The sequence below is a fragment of the Heterocephalus glaber genome, unplaced genomic scaffold (assembly GCF_053883595.1).
Source record: "Heterocephalus glaber isolate CG9 unplaced genomic scaffold, H.glaber_assembly_v1.0 deba00001532, whole genome shotgun sequence".
Taxonomy (NCBI): domain Eukaryota; kingdom Metazoa; phylum Chordata; class Mammalia; order Rodentia; family Bathyergidae; genus Heterocephalus; species Heterocephalus glaber.
In genome coordinates this window covers 4,090,174-4,103,488 of record NW_028258330.1, presented here as the reverse complement: position 1 = coordinate 4,103,488, position 13,315 = coordinate 4,090,174, and the positions used below count along the sequence as shown (strand labels likewise).

The window sequence follows — 13,315 nt, the reverse complement described above, 5'->3', positions numbered from 1 at the left end:
CATCATGATGGAAGCCCATGGTGAAACAAAACTGCTTATCTCAGTTGGGTGTGGTGGTGCACTCTTGTAATGTTAGCCATTCCAAAGGCTGAGGGAGAAGGATTGCATGTTTGAGGTCAGTCTGGGAAACTCAATGAGACCATATCTCAAAATATTTTTAAAAATTTAAACAAAGGCTTAAAATGTAGCTCAGTGCTAGAGGGCTTGCCTAGCATTGATCTGCAGTACTACAGAACAAAACAAAACAAAAACTGCTCACCTTGAAGTAGGATAGAAAAAAATAAAGATAGGTTAAAAGGTGACAAAGAAAAATGTATTGCCTTTACTTTGGGACATGACAAAAAAAATCACAGAGGTACATGTGGAAAAGAGACAGGATCACAGAAGATCATAGACATGATCAAGCAAAAATGATCTAACCAGGAAAACTCAATGCTTGACAGCTATAATGAAGCTGAGGTTCTGGAAGTGTGGTGTGCTACAGGGCAGAAAGCAATGGGTAACTAGTATTCCTCTCCTTCTTCCTCATTCTCTCCTTCAACAGCAACCACATCAACCTCCTCATAATCCTCCTCTAGGGCAGCCATGTCTTCCTGGGCCTCGGAAAACTCCCCTTCTTCCAACCCCTTATCCATCTACCATGAACAAAGGACAAAGGCCCACTTGGAATATGTCAGATCAAGCCCGTGGTCCAGATGAGCCCAGGCCTCAGCAACGGCTGTAGTGTCACTCATCAAGCACACAGCCTGCTGTACCTTGGCCAGGTCTCCACCAGTCACCACAGTGGAAAGCTGGTAATTAATGCCACCCTTGAAGCCAATGGGACACCAGTCCACAAACTGGATACTGTGCTTGGTCTTGGTGGTAGCAATGGCAGCATCGACGTCTTTGAGGACCACATAACCATGGTACAACAGGCAGCAAGCCATGTATTTACCATGGTGAGGGTCACACTTCACCATCTGATTGGCTGGCTCAAAGCAAGCATTTGTGATCTCTGATGCAGAAAGCTATTCTTGATAGGCTTTCTCAGCAGAGATGATGTGGCTGGAGGGAAGCAGCTATGAGGACAGGGTACCATGCTGGTCTGGAATTCTGTCAGATCAATATTTAGGGCTCCATCAAATCTGAGGGAAGCAGTGATGGAAGACACAATCTTGTTCATAAGATGGTTAAGGTTAGTGTAGGTTGGGTGGTCAGTCTCGAAGCTTCTATGGTAGATGCCACAGATGGCCTCAGTGTCATCCATGAAGGCACGATCAGAGTGCTCCAGGGTGGTATGGGTGGTGAGGATGGAGTTGTAGGGCTCAGCTACAGCTGTGGAAACCTTGAGGGGGCTGGGTAAATGGAGAACTCCAGCTTGGACTTCTTGCCATAGTTGACAGAGAGATGTTCCATCATCAGGAAAGAGAACCCAGAGCCAGTTCCCCTCACCAAATCTGTGAAAACCAAGAAGCCCTGTAGATCTGTGCACCAGTCAGCCAGTTTCCAAATTCAGTCCAAGACGAGGTCAGTGATCTCCTTGCCAATGGTGTAGTGCCCATGGAAATAGTTATTGGCAGCATCTTCCTAGCCTCTAATAGGCTGCTAAGGGCAACACCAGTGCAATCTCTATCAATAACCATGAGTTCCAGGTCTACAAACACTGCCCTGGGCACATGTTTACCAACACCAGTCTCAGTGAAGAAGGTGTTGAAGGAGTCATCTCCTCCCCCAAGCGTCTTGTCACTTGGCATCTGGCCATCAGGCTGGACACCATGTTCCAGGCAGTAGAGCTCCCAGCAGGCATTGCCAATCTGGACAGCAGCCTGGCCAATGGGGAGGGAGATGAACTCACACATGATGGTACGGGTCAGGGGGCCAAAGCGACAGAAGCAGACACCAGGTCCCAGTTACAGTTTCTGACAAGCTAAGAGTTGAGATAAGTAAAGTAGTGGACAAAATTGTACTTTTTAAAGAAAAACTGAAGCTTCAGGACAAAAAATTATCCAAGCCTTTCTCCCTCCTAGGAAACTCACAACAAAGACAAAACAAAAAACTTAAGGATCTTAAAGACACAATAAGCCTGTGCTATTGACCTATAAATTATGTTCCTACAGACAGCAGGCAGCAGATCACAGTTTCAAACTTGTGAGAACAGCATTCTAACACAGCCCATCAGATGGGCAACCTGACAGGAAGAATGTACACCCTAGATCACCTGTCTTAAGACTGCCCCAGGACACCCCTCAAGTTCACATAAATACATCCAGCTCTAGGCCATAATATACCTCTCAAGTGCTGCACTGTATTCTCTCTGAGCATGAACTATTCAAATTCCACCTACTAAACTTCCTCATGCCATTTGCTGATATATCTTGAAAATCCTTTTTTTTTTTTTTATGGAAGTCAGTGAACCTACAACTTATTCCATGGATGGAGTGAGTTGAGGTTCCCCATCTCTGCTTTGGGGAGCATCTCAGAACCTGTCCAGTGACAGCCTTACTGCCACAGGATGAGAGTCCCACAATCCCTTTGAGGGGACACCCCAGCAACCTAAGGACCTCTCAATGTACCCCACCCCCTAAAGCCCCTGCCCTATCTCTGGAGTGAAGACCAAGCTTCCAACATGTGGACCTGGGGAACACACTCAGTCCATATCCAACCCAAAGGAGCAATGAAACAATGCCTGTACAGAGTTTGGAAAAGAATGGTAGCTGTTGTCTACGGTGTAATAAACTACTCTAAAACTTAGTGGCTTAAATTATGTGTTTTTCCTGTTATGTTGGTTGGCTGGGCTCTGCCCAGTGGTTCTGGACCATGTGGTGACAGCTGATGTCAGTGACTTGGCCATGTACAGGAAGTTCAGCTAGTGGTGGAGCATCCAAGATGGCAGGTCCCTTGGCCAGGACCACTAGATGGCTGGAAGATTTTCAGGACTCTGTCTCTCTCCACACAGCATCTCATCATTCAAGCCTATCCCAAGATTGCATGCAAGGCAAAAAGCAAAAGGTAGCTGCCAGCCCTTCAAAATCCTTCATCACTTCTGCCACATCCTATTGGTCAAAGTAAGTCCAAGGGCATGACTAGACTCAAGGGGAGGTAAGATGGGAAAAGTGGCAGCTATGCACATGTCAGTGTGGGAGGAACTGTCCAGGGCCATCTCTGCAGGTCCTTGACCATAGAAAGCAAACACATATTTATGTGTGAAGAGGAAAGAATGCTTTTTCTCAAAAAAGCACATATGCTCAAAAAACTGATCTCCCTCCTATCCCTCTTGGAAAAATTATTTTAAGTTGTATTCTAGCTGATGAAAGGGGAGGTTGTTAAGCATGGCATAGATGTGATATGAAAGATCAGTGAGCAGATACTGAGACAAGTTGAAACACAGAATCAAATCTATATAGCAGTTATAAATAGAATGGAAATATGAAGACAATATAAAAGTAATTCTTGAAACATGAGTCATGTCCTCTAACAATAATGACTCATTGATACAAATGTCTGTCTTAAGTGAATGTGTATAAACAAAGACAAGAGAGAGAGAGAAAAGAGGGAGGCCAGGCCTGGATGCAAGCAGGGAAGTGGAAAGCAGGGCAAATTCCACAATGGATGTAGAAGAGCCAGACATGTTTTATTCTAGCAGTCATGGAAGGCAGTTTCCAATAAATTAAAAATAGCCAGGACTCTTCATTTTCCATTCCTTCAGAACTGCTCAAACCTTAGTAAATGGTCCCTTGCTGCCACGCATGTGAGATTTCTCTTTCCTTCTCCTCTCTGGGACCTCTTGTGTTGTGACCTGAAGATGCATCTTCTGAAACATGCAGGGAAGGTCTGGGGTAAAAGCACACATGTACACACACACACACACACACACACACACACACACACATGCACGCAGAATTTTTTTAAATGCCATTTGTCTCACTGCAATTTCTGATTTTTCACAATCTCAGACAATATTTTTTCAGATACTGTAAGCAGCTCTTTGTTCTTGTAAATCAAGCTTAGTAAATTTATGGATGCTTAGTAAATGAAACTAAAGGTTAATCCAAAATATATTCCAAAGTACTCCAGGAGTCCATGTAAAGTGCCTTCCCAGTTGTCCTACCTTCCGGGCATGCCTTCAATCTGCCTCTTTCCTCCAGCCTCCAGCCTCTCTTGGCTTGCCCGATGTCTTAGCTACTTCTGGTTACTGGAACAAAATGCCCAACATATACTAGTTAGAGGAGGAGAAGTTTATTTTGGTTTACAGTTTAAGTTCATGGTCAGCCAGCTCCAAGACAGAAATGGCATGGTGGAAAGGTCTGGCAGAAAGAAGTTGCTCACTTCGTGGCAGCCAGGAAGCAGACAGAGAAAAGAGGAGCTGGGGACCATAATCTATGTTTACAGGTCACACCCCAGTGACCACTTCCAACAGGCCCCACCTCCTAACATCACACTCAGCCGTGAACTCATGCATGAGTGAATCAACTGATGAGCACAGCATCCCATGATCCTTCCATTCATGTGAGAATGGGGTGGGGGCATTTTAGCTCTAAACTACCACCCCTGGTGAGTGCAAGCTACCTCCCTTTCCTTGTCTCCTTCCTTTCCTTGCTCATCTCCACCTGAAATCCTGTGTAGTCATTTTAAAAAGCAAATAAATGAAGGCATTTTCTGCCCAAAGCCTTCCCAGTTCTCTCCTAGGCCCTAGCTCTACCCGCAGCAGCCTTCTCCCTGCTCCCGGACACCACCTGGGGACTTGGCTCTGGCTGTGCTTCTGCCAGGACTGAAGTGTTCTTCCCTGGAAGCCCCTGTCTGGGTGCTCCCTGCCATTCATCTCAGTTTGAGCAGCTTTCTCGGGAGGATCTCCTCTGATCACCCAATAGAGTAAACCCTCAGCCACTCTCCCTCCCCATCCTCTGGTTATTGAGGAATAAACACCAGGCCTTCAAACTGCCCCAGCACTTTTCCAAATTTTCATTTGGAGACAAAGTCTTGGTAGTTCATTAAGTTGCCCATGCTAATGCTTTTTTTTTTTTTTTTTTTTTTTTGGTACTGGGGATGGAACTTGGGTCCTTGTATTTGCAAGGCAGGCAGCGGAACCACTGAGCTAAATCCCAGTGCCCATGCTAACCATGCTAATGCTAAAACTTGTGGTTCTCCTGCCTCAGCCTCCTAAAGCGGTTTGATTACAGGTCAGAATCATCAGACCTGGCTTCTGCTTTATTTCTTCATAGCATGATAAGCTTCTTGAAAGAAAGATTTTATATATTCATCACATATTTATAGCACTCTTACAAGTATTCTTTTCAAAAGACTGGAGAACATATAAAGAAAGAACATATAGCCAAAAAACATTTAGGAAAATAAAAGAAGACCAAAGAATTTAGGAAAAATAGATTTCTTTTTATAAAATCCAAAAAGTATAAAACAATATAGTAGAAATTAAAATTTATTGGTTGAGATTAAAAATAAAATCTGATTAAGATGTATGTTCCTTCTAAAGGAAAACAGTGATACAGGGGATGGCCAGGAATGGTAGCACAAGGCTGTAATCGCAGCACCTGGGAGGCTGAGGCAAGAGGATTGCGAGTTAAAGGCCAGTCTGGGATATACAGTGAGAACTTGTCTCAGAAACACCAAAAAACAAAATAAACAAACAAAACCAACCAAAATAACCCCAAAATTTTATTAGGTGAATAGAAATGTAAAGAAAGCAATATCATGATATAAATTTCAAACAATAAATCAAGGCAAACACACTGAATGGAGCAACAGAGATTTATTATTCTGATGACTAATGCAATCCATGATGAAATTGTAGTACACATAAATATTTATATACAGTGAAACTCAGCATGAAAATTCTGTGGTGCAAATGGTTGAAAGTCAAAGAAAAATGCCAGAACTCAAACTGAAATGGAAGATCTTAACACATCTGCCTTAAATCTTTTTAATTCAGGAAAGAGGTTGGGGAGAAAGCAAGATATAAACTAGGAGACTGTTGAGAGCCTGAAAAAAAAACCATTTCATAAATAAATTGTGGTTAGGGCTGTCTGAGGCCTAGTGTCTTCTTGCCGTGCAAGCCAGCTATGGTATGCGGAAACAACTCCATGTGCCTCAGCTCATAACTGAGGCCTCAACGGTCCGGGGATGCTGTGATGCTCCAGGGCAAAATTACAACTGCTGAAGACATCCTGGTGCCTTGAGAATCAAGTAGTAATAAAAAAGAGAGAAAGGTTTCCCTAGGGGAAGGACAGATTCCTTATTAGCCCTCTATCTTGTCCCACCTACTCCTGTAAGAATGCTTTACCCATCTCATGTCCTCATCAGCGTAAGATTACCGACACCCTTTGAGTCACCTGATACTCCCTCCAATTATTATGTGCACCCAAAAAATAGTGTCTATTTGGAGTGTCTTTGGCTTTGCCCACTCTGGAACTGAATCCCCTGACCGCCTCATGTAATTTGAAAGTGTGTCTCTTTGCCTTTCTCTCTTTATCCCTTGCTGTACCTCTCTCTAGGCAGATCAGAGGACTGATCTGATAGAAGACTGGCTAGCAGATAAAGAATAGTAAAACTAAAAGACATAGAGATTTTGAAAAAAACACAAGATGAGTTAACATTTGATTGATGATCATTCGCAATCACTAATAAACAACTTTTGACTGACTACTATATGCTAAGCACAGATCTGGATCATGAGGGTACTTGATATGCCTTTTTCTGATAACTATGGAGATGCTTTTTTCAAAACTGATCATGTACTAGGTCATAAAAGAAGCTCCAATTGATTTTTAAAGAGTGGAAACTGTACAAGCTGTACAGTGGACCCTCAAGTTACAACCAACCTCAGGTACTAACAATGTGGGTTATACCTAGAATTTTAGTTTTAACTTATGACCAAAGTCTTGAGTTGTAACCCAAATGCCAGCCACTTGTGAGATTGTAAACAAAGACTTGTGATGCATATATTTATGGAAGTGATTTCAGCCAGTGTTTTATATAATTGCTATGATTACTGCTATCAAAATGACACTTCAAAAGGAGGTCGCGAGTCACACGGAAGACGCCAAATCACCCCGCTGCAGACAGTCAGGTCTGCACATGCCCTACCGAGGTCCCGAGTCATGCAGAACACGCTGAATCAGCCCGCTGCAGACAGGCAGGTCTGTGCACACCCTACCGAGGTCCCGAGTCACGCAGAAGACACCAAATCACCCTGCTGCAGATAGGCAGGCCTGCCCACACCCTACCGAGGTCCTGAGTCGCACAGAACATTCCGAATCAGCCCAAGCCCCAATCCACTGGACGCCCCCCCCCCCCGCTCCTCTGTACAGCCACCGGGTTCCACACTACAAAGATGCAGAGGACACCGGACCACCAGACCATGGTACTGAGCCCGCTGCTCCCGGCCCACAGGTACGAACTTCTGAGCTGCCGTCCCACTGGTCCTGGTCCAGAGGAAGGGGCTTCCCGGTCACCATCCCTCCCACTGCTCCTAGCCCAGAGGAAAGGGCTTTTGGGCCACCTTCTGTCCCACTGCTCCTGGCCCAGAGGAAGGGGCTTCCAGGCCACCATCCTTCCCACTGCTCCCGGCCCAGAGGTAGGGGATTCTGAGCCACCATCCCACTTCTCCTGATCCAGAGGAAGGGGCTTCCAGACCACCATCCATCCCGCTGCTCCCAGCCCACAGGAAAGGGCTTTTGGGTCACTATTTCTACTGCTCCACCCAGCCCCTGTCCCACCTCTCCCAGCTCAGAGGAGGTAATCCGTGCAGGCGCAAACAGCCCCCCCCCCACCAGTTGAAATGAGAAAACACGTAAATAAGTCTCAAAACCAGACTTCCAGATCACCTACAGTAACCCCAGAGGGAAATGAGATGGAACACTCTGATACTCAACCACCTGGACCCACTGAACTGGCAACAAAAGGGGATCTGGAAAAAATGAAATCAGAAATAATTTCTCAGATAACAGGAGAAATTGTGCCCCTAGTGCAAGACATGATTAATAAATCTAGAGAGGAGCTCAGGAACATGATGGAGTCCCAACATAAGAAACAAATGGAACCCACAAAACAGATGCAAATAGATTTCCAGGACATGAAAAACTCCATTGAAAGTCTACACAGCAGAACGAGCCAATGTGAGGACAGAATTTCAGATATAGAAGATAAGATTGCAATTAGTGACCAGGAAAAGAAAAATTGCTTCAAAATTACAAGGGAACATGAGAAATCAATCCAGCAGCTGCTAGACGATGCAAAGAAGAATAACATAAGACTGATTGGAGTCAATGAAGAAACAGGAGACAGTGCAGATGACATAAAAAACTCTTCACAGAAATAATGGCAGAAAACTTCCCAAGCAGGGGAAAAGAGCTTGACATACAGATAAGTGAGGCATATAGGACTCCAAATACCCTTGATCAAAAAAACCCTACACATAGGCATATAATTGTTAAGATTCCAGAAACTCAACAGAAGAACAAAGTTCTACAAGCAGTGAGAGAAAAGAAACAAATCACATACAAAGGAAAGCCCATCAGAATCACAGCAGACTTCTTAACACAAACCATCAAGGTAAGAAGAGCTTGGAGTGACATATTCCAAGCCCTAAAAGAAAACAGCCTCCAACCCAGATTGATGTACCCTGTAAAACTATCTTTCAAAATGGATGGAGAAATAAGATACTTTCATGACAAAGAGCACCTTAGGAACTTTGTGAATATCAAACCAGCCAGCCAAATAATTTCACACAATGTCTTAGGAACAGCCATTGAGGATCACAACCCCAGGAAGCAAAGCAGAATGAACCCATCTGGCATGACAAGAAATTAAATGTAAATGGGGAGAACCCAACAAAAAGAAAAACTCATGGCAATGATAAATCAACATGTTTCAGTTATAACCATCAACGTTAATGGTCTCAATTCACCAATCAAAAGAAATAGACTGGCAGAATGGGTCAAGAAGCAAAATTCAACAATATGCTGCATACAAGAAACACACTTCATTCAAAATGAAACTCATAGACTGAAAGTTAAAGGGTGGAAAACAATACTCCAGGTGACAGGAACCCCCAAAAAAGCAGGAATAGCTATCCTCTTTGCAGATCAAGTAGATCTCAAATCAACACTAATTAAGAGAGATGAAGGACACTACATCCTTGTAAAGGGAACAATCCAAGAGAAAGAGATGACAATCATAAATATCTATGCACCAAACCCTAGTGCATCCAACTATATAAAACAAATACTAACAGACATGAAAAGTCATATATGCACTAATACAATTGTAGTGAGGGACCTCAACACCCCACTGTCACAAATAGATAGGTCACCTAGACAAAAAATAAGTAATGAAATACTAGAACTCAATCGAACTCTTGAACAAATGAACTTGACAGATGTTTACAGAGTCTTGCACCCCACAAAATCAGAATACACATTCTTCTCAGCTGCACATGGGTCATTCTCCAAAATAGACCACATACTCACACATAGAACATGTTTAAGTCAGTGCAAAGGAATTGAAGTTATCCCCTGTATATTATCAGACCATAGTGTGCTGAAATTGGAGATCCATAGCAAAAGAAACTCAAAAAATTTCATAAACATGTGGAAATTGAACAACACACTTCTGAATAACAAATGGGTCACAGAGGAAATTAATGACAATACAACATATTGGAATCTATGGGACACAATGAAAGCAGTCTTAAGAGGGAAATTCATAGCAGTCAATATGCATATTAGGAAAACAGAATGAGCCCGATTAAACAACCTGATGCTGAACCTCAAGCTTCTAGAAAAAGAAGAAAGGGACAACCCCAGAGCTCATACAAGGGAGGAAATTATAAAGATCAGAGGAGAAATCAATGCAATGGAGACTAAGAGAATTACACAAAAAAATCAATGAAGCCAAGAGTTGGTTCTTCAAAAGAATCAACAAAATTGACAAATCCTTAGCCAACCTTGTCAGAAAAAGGAAAGAAAAGGTCCAAATCCATGCAATTGGGAATGAAAAGGGTGAAATTACAACAGACCCAGCAGAAATCCAGAGGATCATCAATACCTACTTCCAGAACCTATACGCCAATAAGATGGACAACACAGAAGAAATGGACAGATTCCTAGACACATATGAATTACCAAAGTTGAATGAAGAAGACCTAAAAATTCTGAACAGCCCAATATCAACCAATGAAATTGAAAATGTAATTAAAAACTTATCAACTAAGAAAAGCCCGGGCCCTGATGGCTTCACTGCTGAATTCTACAAGACATTTAGAGAGGAACTGTTGCCACTACTGTTTAAACTCTTCAATGAAATTGAAAGGGAAGCAATACTCCCAAATTCATTCCTGGAAGCAAGCATCACCTTGATCCCCAAAGCAGAGAAAGACCCAATTGAAAAAGAGAACTATAGGCCAATCTCACTAATGAACATGGACGCAAAAATCCTTAATAAGATACTGGCAAACAGAATGCAGAAGATCATCAAGAAGATCATACACCCTGATCAAGTGGGATTCATCCCAGGGATGCAGGGATGATTGAATATACTCAAACCAATCAATGTAATACACTATATCAATAGAGCCAAGGACAGAAACCATATGATTATCTCCATAGATGCAAAAAAAGCATTTGACAAAATCTAGTATGCATTTATGATAAAAACCCTACAAAACATTGGAATAGATGGTCTCTACCTCAAACTGATAGAAGCCATCTATGAAAACCCAACAGCCAATATCATACTAAATGGTCAAAAACTGAAATCCTTCACACTAAAATCAGGAACAAGACAAGGATGTCCACTTTCACCACTCTTGTTCAATATAGTTCTGGAAACATTAGCCACGGCAATTAGACAAGAGAAAGAAATAAAAGGAATAAAGATAGGAAATGAAGAAGTCAAATTGTCATTATTTGCAGATGACATGATACTCTATATAGAAGACCCCAAGAACTCCACCAAAAGTCTTCTAGACTTAATAATCAAATTCAGTCAAGTAGCTGGTTACAAGGTCAACACACAAAAATCAATAGCTTTCCTCTACACCAATGACAGACTCACTGAGAGAGAAATAGGGCAAATAATTCCTTTCACAATAGCATCCAAAACACTGAAATACCTAGGAATCATCCTAATGAAAGAAATCAAAGACCTCTTCTCTGAAAACTATGGCACTCTGAAAAGAGAGATTGAAGATGATATCAGAAAATGGACAGACATCCCTGCTCCTGGGTAGGAAGGATTAATATAGTGAAAATGGCCATACTTCCAAAACTGCTATATAGATTTAATGCAATTCCAATTGAGATCCCAGCAGCATACTTCATAGACCTTGAGAAAACAATCCAAAAATTCATTTGGAACAAGAAGAGACCCAGAATAGCAAAAGCAATTCTAGGTAACAGAGACATGGCAAGGGGTATCACCATCCCCAACCTGCAACTATACTACAAAGCTACTGTGATAAAAACAGCATGGTACTGGCAAAGAAACAGACTTGAGGACCAGTGGAACAGATTAGAAGATGCAGAAACAACACCAGACACACTCAGCCATCTCATCTTCGACAAAGGAGCCAAACACCCTCACTGGAGGACAGATAGCCTCTTTAATAAATGGTGCTGGAAAAATTGGGCTTCAACATGCCAAAGATTAAAACTAGACCTGTATCTCTCACCATGCACTAAACTAAAATCAAAATGGATTCAAGATCTAAATATTCAAATAGAAACTCTGAACCAGTTGGGACAGAGGTTAGGTAGAACCCTTGAAGACATCGGTGTAGGAAAAGATTTTATGAACAAAACCTCAGTTGCCCGTGAACTAGCACAATCAACAAGTGGGATCTCTTCTTATTAAAAGGCTTCTGCATAGCAAGAGAAACCACCAGCAGTGTGAACAGACAACCCACAATGTGGGAAAAAATCTTCACCTGCTCTTCCTCAGACAAAGGTCTACTATCTCGAATCTATAAAGAACTTAAAAAGATCAGACCTCCCAAACTTAAAGACCCAATCCAAAAATCGGCATCTGAAATGAACAGACACTTCTCAGGCAAAGAAATAGAAATAGCAAATAAATACGTGAAAAAATGTTCAACGTCACTGGTCATTCGAGAGATGCAAATGAAAATAACGCTGAGATTCCACTTCACTCCAGAAAGAATGGCTGCTATCATGAAATCCACCAATAACAATTGCTGGCGGGTCTGTGGGGAAAGAGGAACCCTGCTCCACTGCTGGTGGGAGTGTAGACTGGTGCAAGCACTGTGGAAATCAGTATGGAGATACCTCAAAGAACTAGGACTGGAAGTCCCATTTGACCCTGCTGTTCCACTGCTGGGGATCTTCCCCAAAGAATTAAAAGAATCATACCACAGTGATATATGTGTGCCCATGTTCAGAGCAGCACAGTTTGTAATAGCTAAAACTTGGAAACAGCCCAAATGTCCATCAACTGGAGACTGGATAAAGAAAATGTGGGTTTTTTAAAATAAAATGGAGTACTACTCAGCCATAAAAAATGAGAAATTAGAGACATTTATACCTAAATGGATGCAAATAGAGGCAATACTCTTAAGTGAAATAAATAGGACACACATGTATAAATTCCAAATAGTTTCTCTGGTGTGAGAAACTGAAAGTGTAAATAAGGACTAAATGTATAATAGGTAATGTGAAATAGGAAGAAAGGGGGCAAAGGAGAAGGAAGTGGGAGGGCTAGGGGAAAGGATAGAAGGGAATAGGATTAATATGAGAAAATGGAAAAATAGGAACAAAATCTTTGTAAATAGGGAGGACTGGAGGGGTTGAAGGGAGGGCTGGGCAAGGGTGAAAAATAAGATCCAAGAGAGACTATGTAAAGGTGCAAATTTCCAATGATGAATGTCATTATATTGTATACCTAAAATGTACTAATGATTAGAATGAATAATCAATAATGTAAAATAGGAAGAAAAGGTCCAAAGGGGAGGGTTAGTGGGTGGGGCAGGGGAAAGGAAAGAAGGGAAAGGGAAAAATGATGAGAAATGAAAAAAATGGAAATAAAGTCTTTGTAAATAGGGAAGGGTGGAGGGCATGAAGGGAGGGCTAGGAATGGGGAAAAAGTAAGAACCAAGATGCATTATGTAAAGGTACAATACCCAATGAGAAATGTAATTGTGTTGTATACCTACAATGTATCAATAAAAGAATTTACCAAAAAAATAAATAAAATGACCATTGAAAAGCTAGAAAAGAAGCTAAGGAAGGGAGGGACGGTAAAGAAAGCAATCACAATGGAAAAGAAGAAGGAAATTGTGGAGAAATATGAGAGAGGCATTCATGTG

The 13,315-nt window shown here is 42.1% G+C and overlaps 1 pseudogene; it reads right to left on the bottom strand.

Annotated features, from left to right (window-relative positions):
- Positions 1-360: 360 nt before the first annotated feature.
- Positions 361-1,846, bottom strand: LOC101723306 (tubulin alpha chain-like; annotated as a pseudogene).
- Between the last annotated feature and the right edge of the window lie 11,469 nt (positions 1,847-13,315).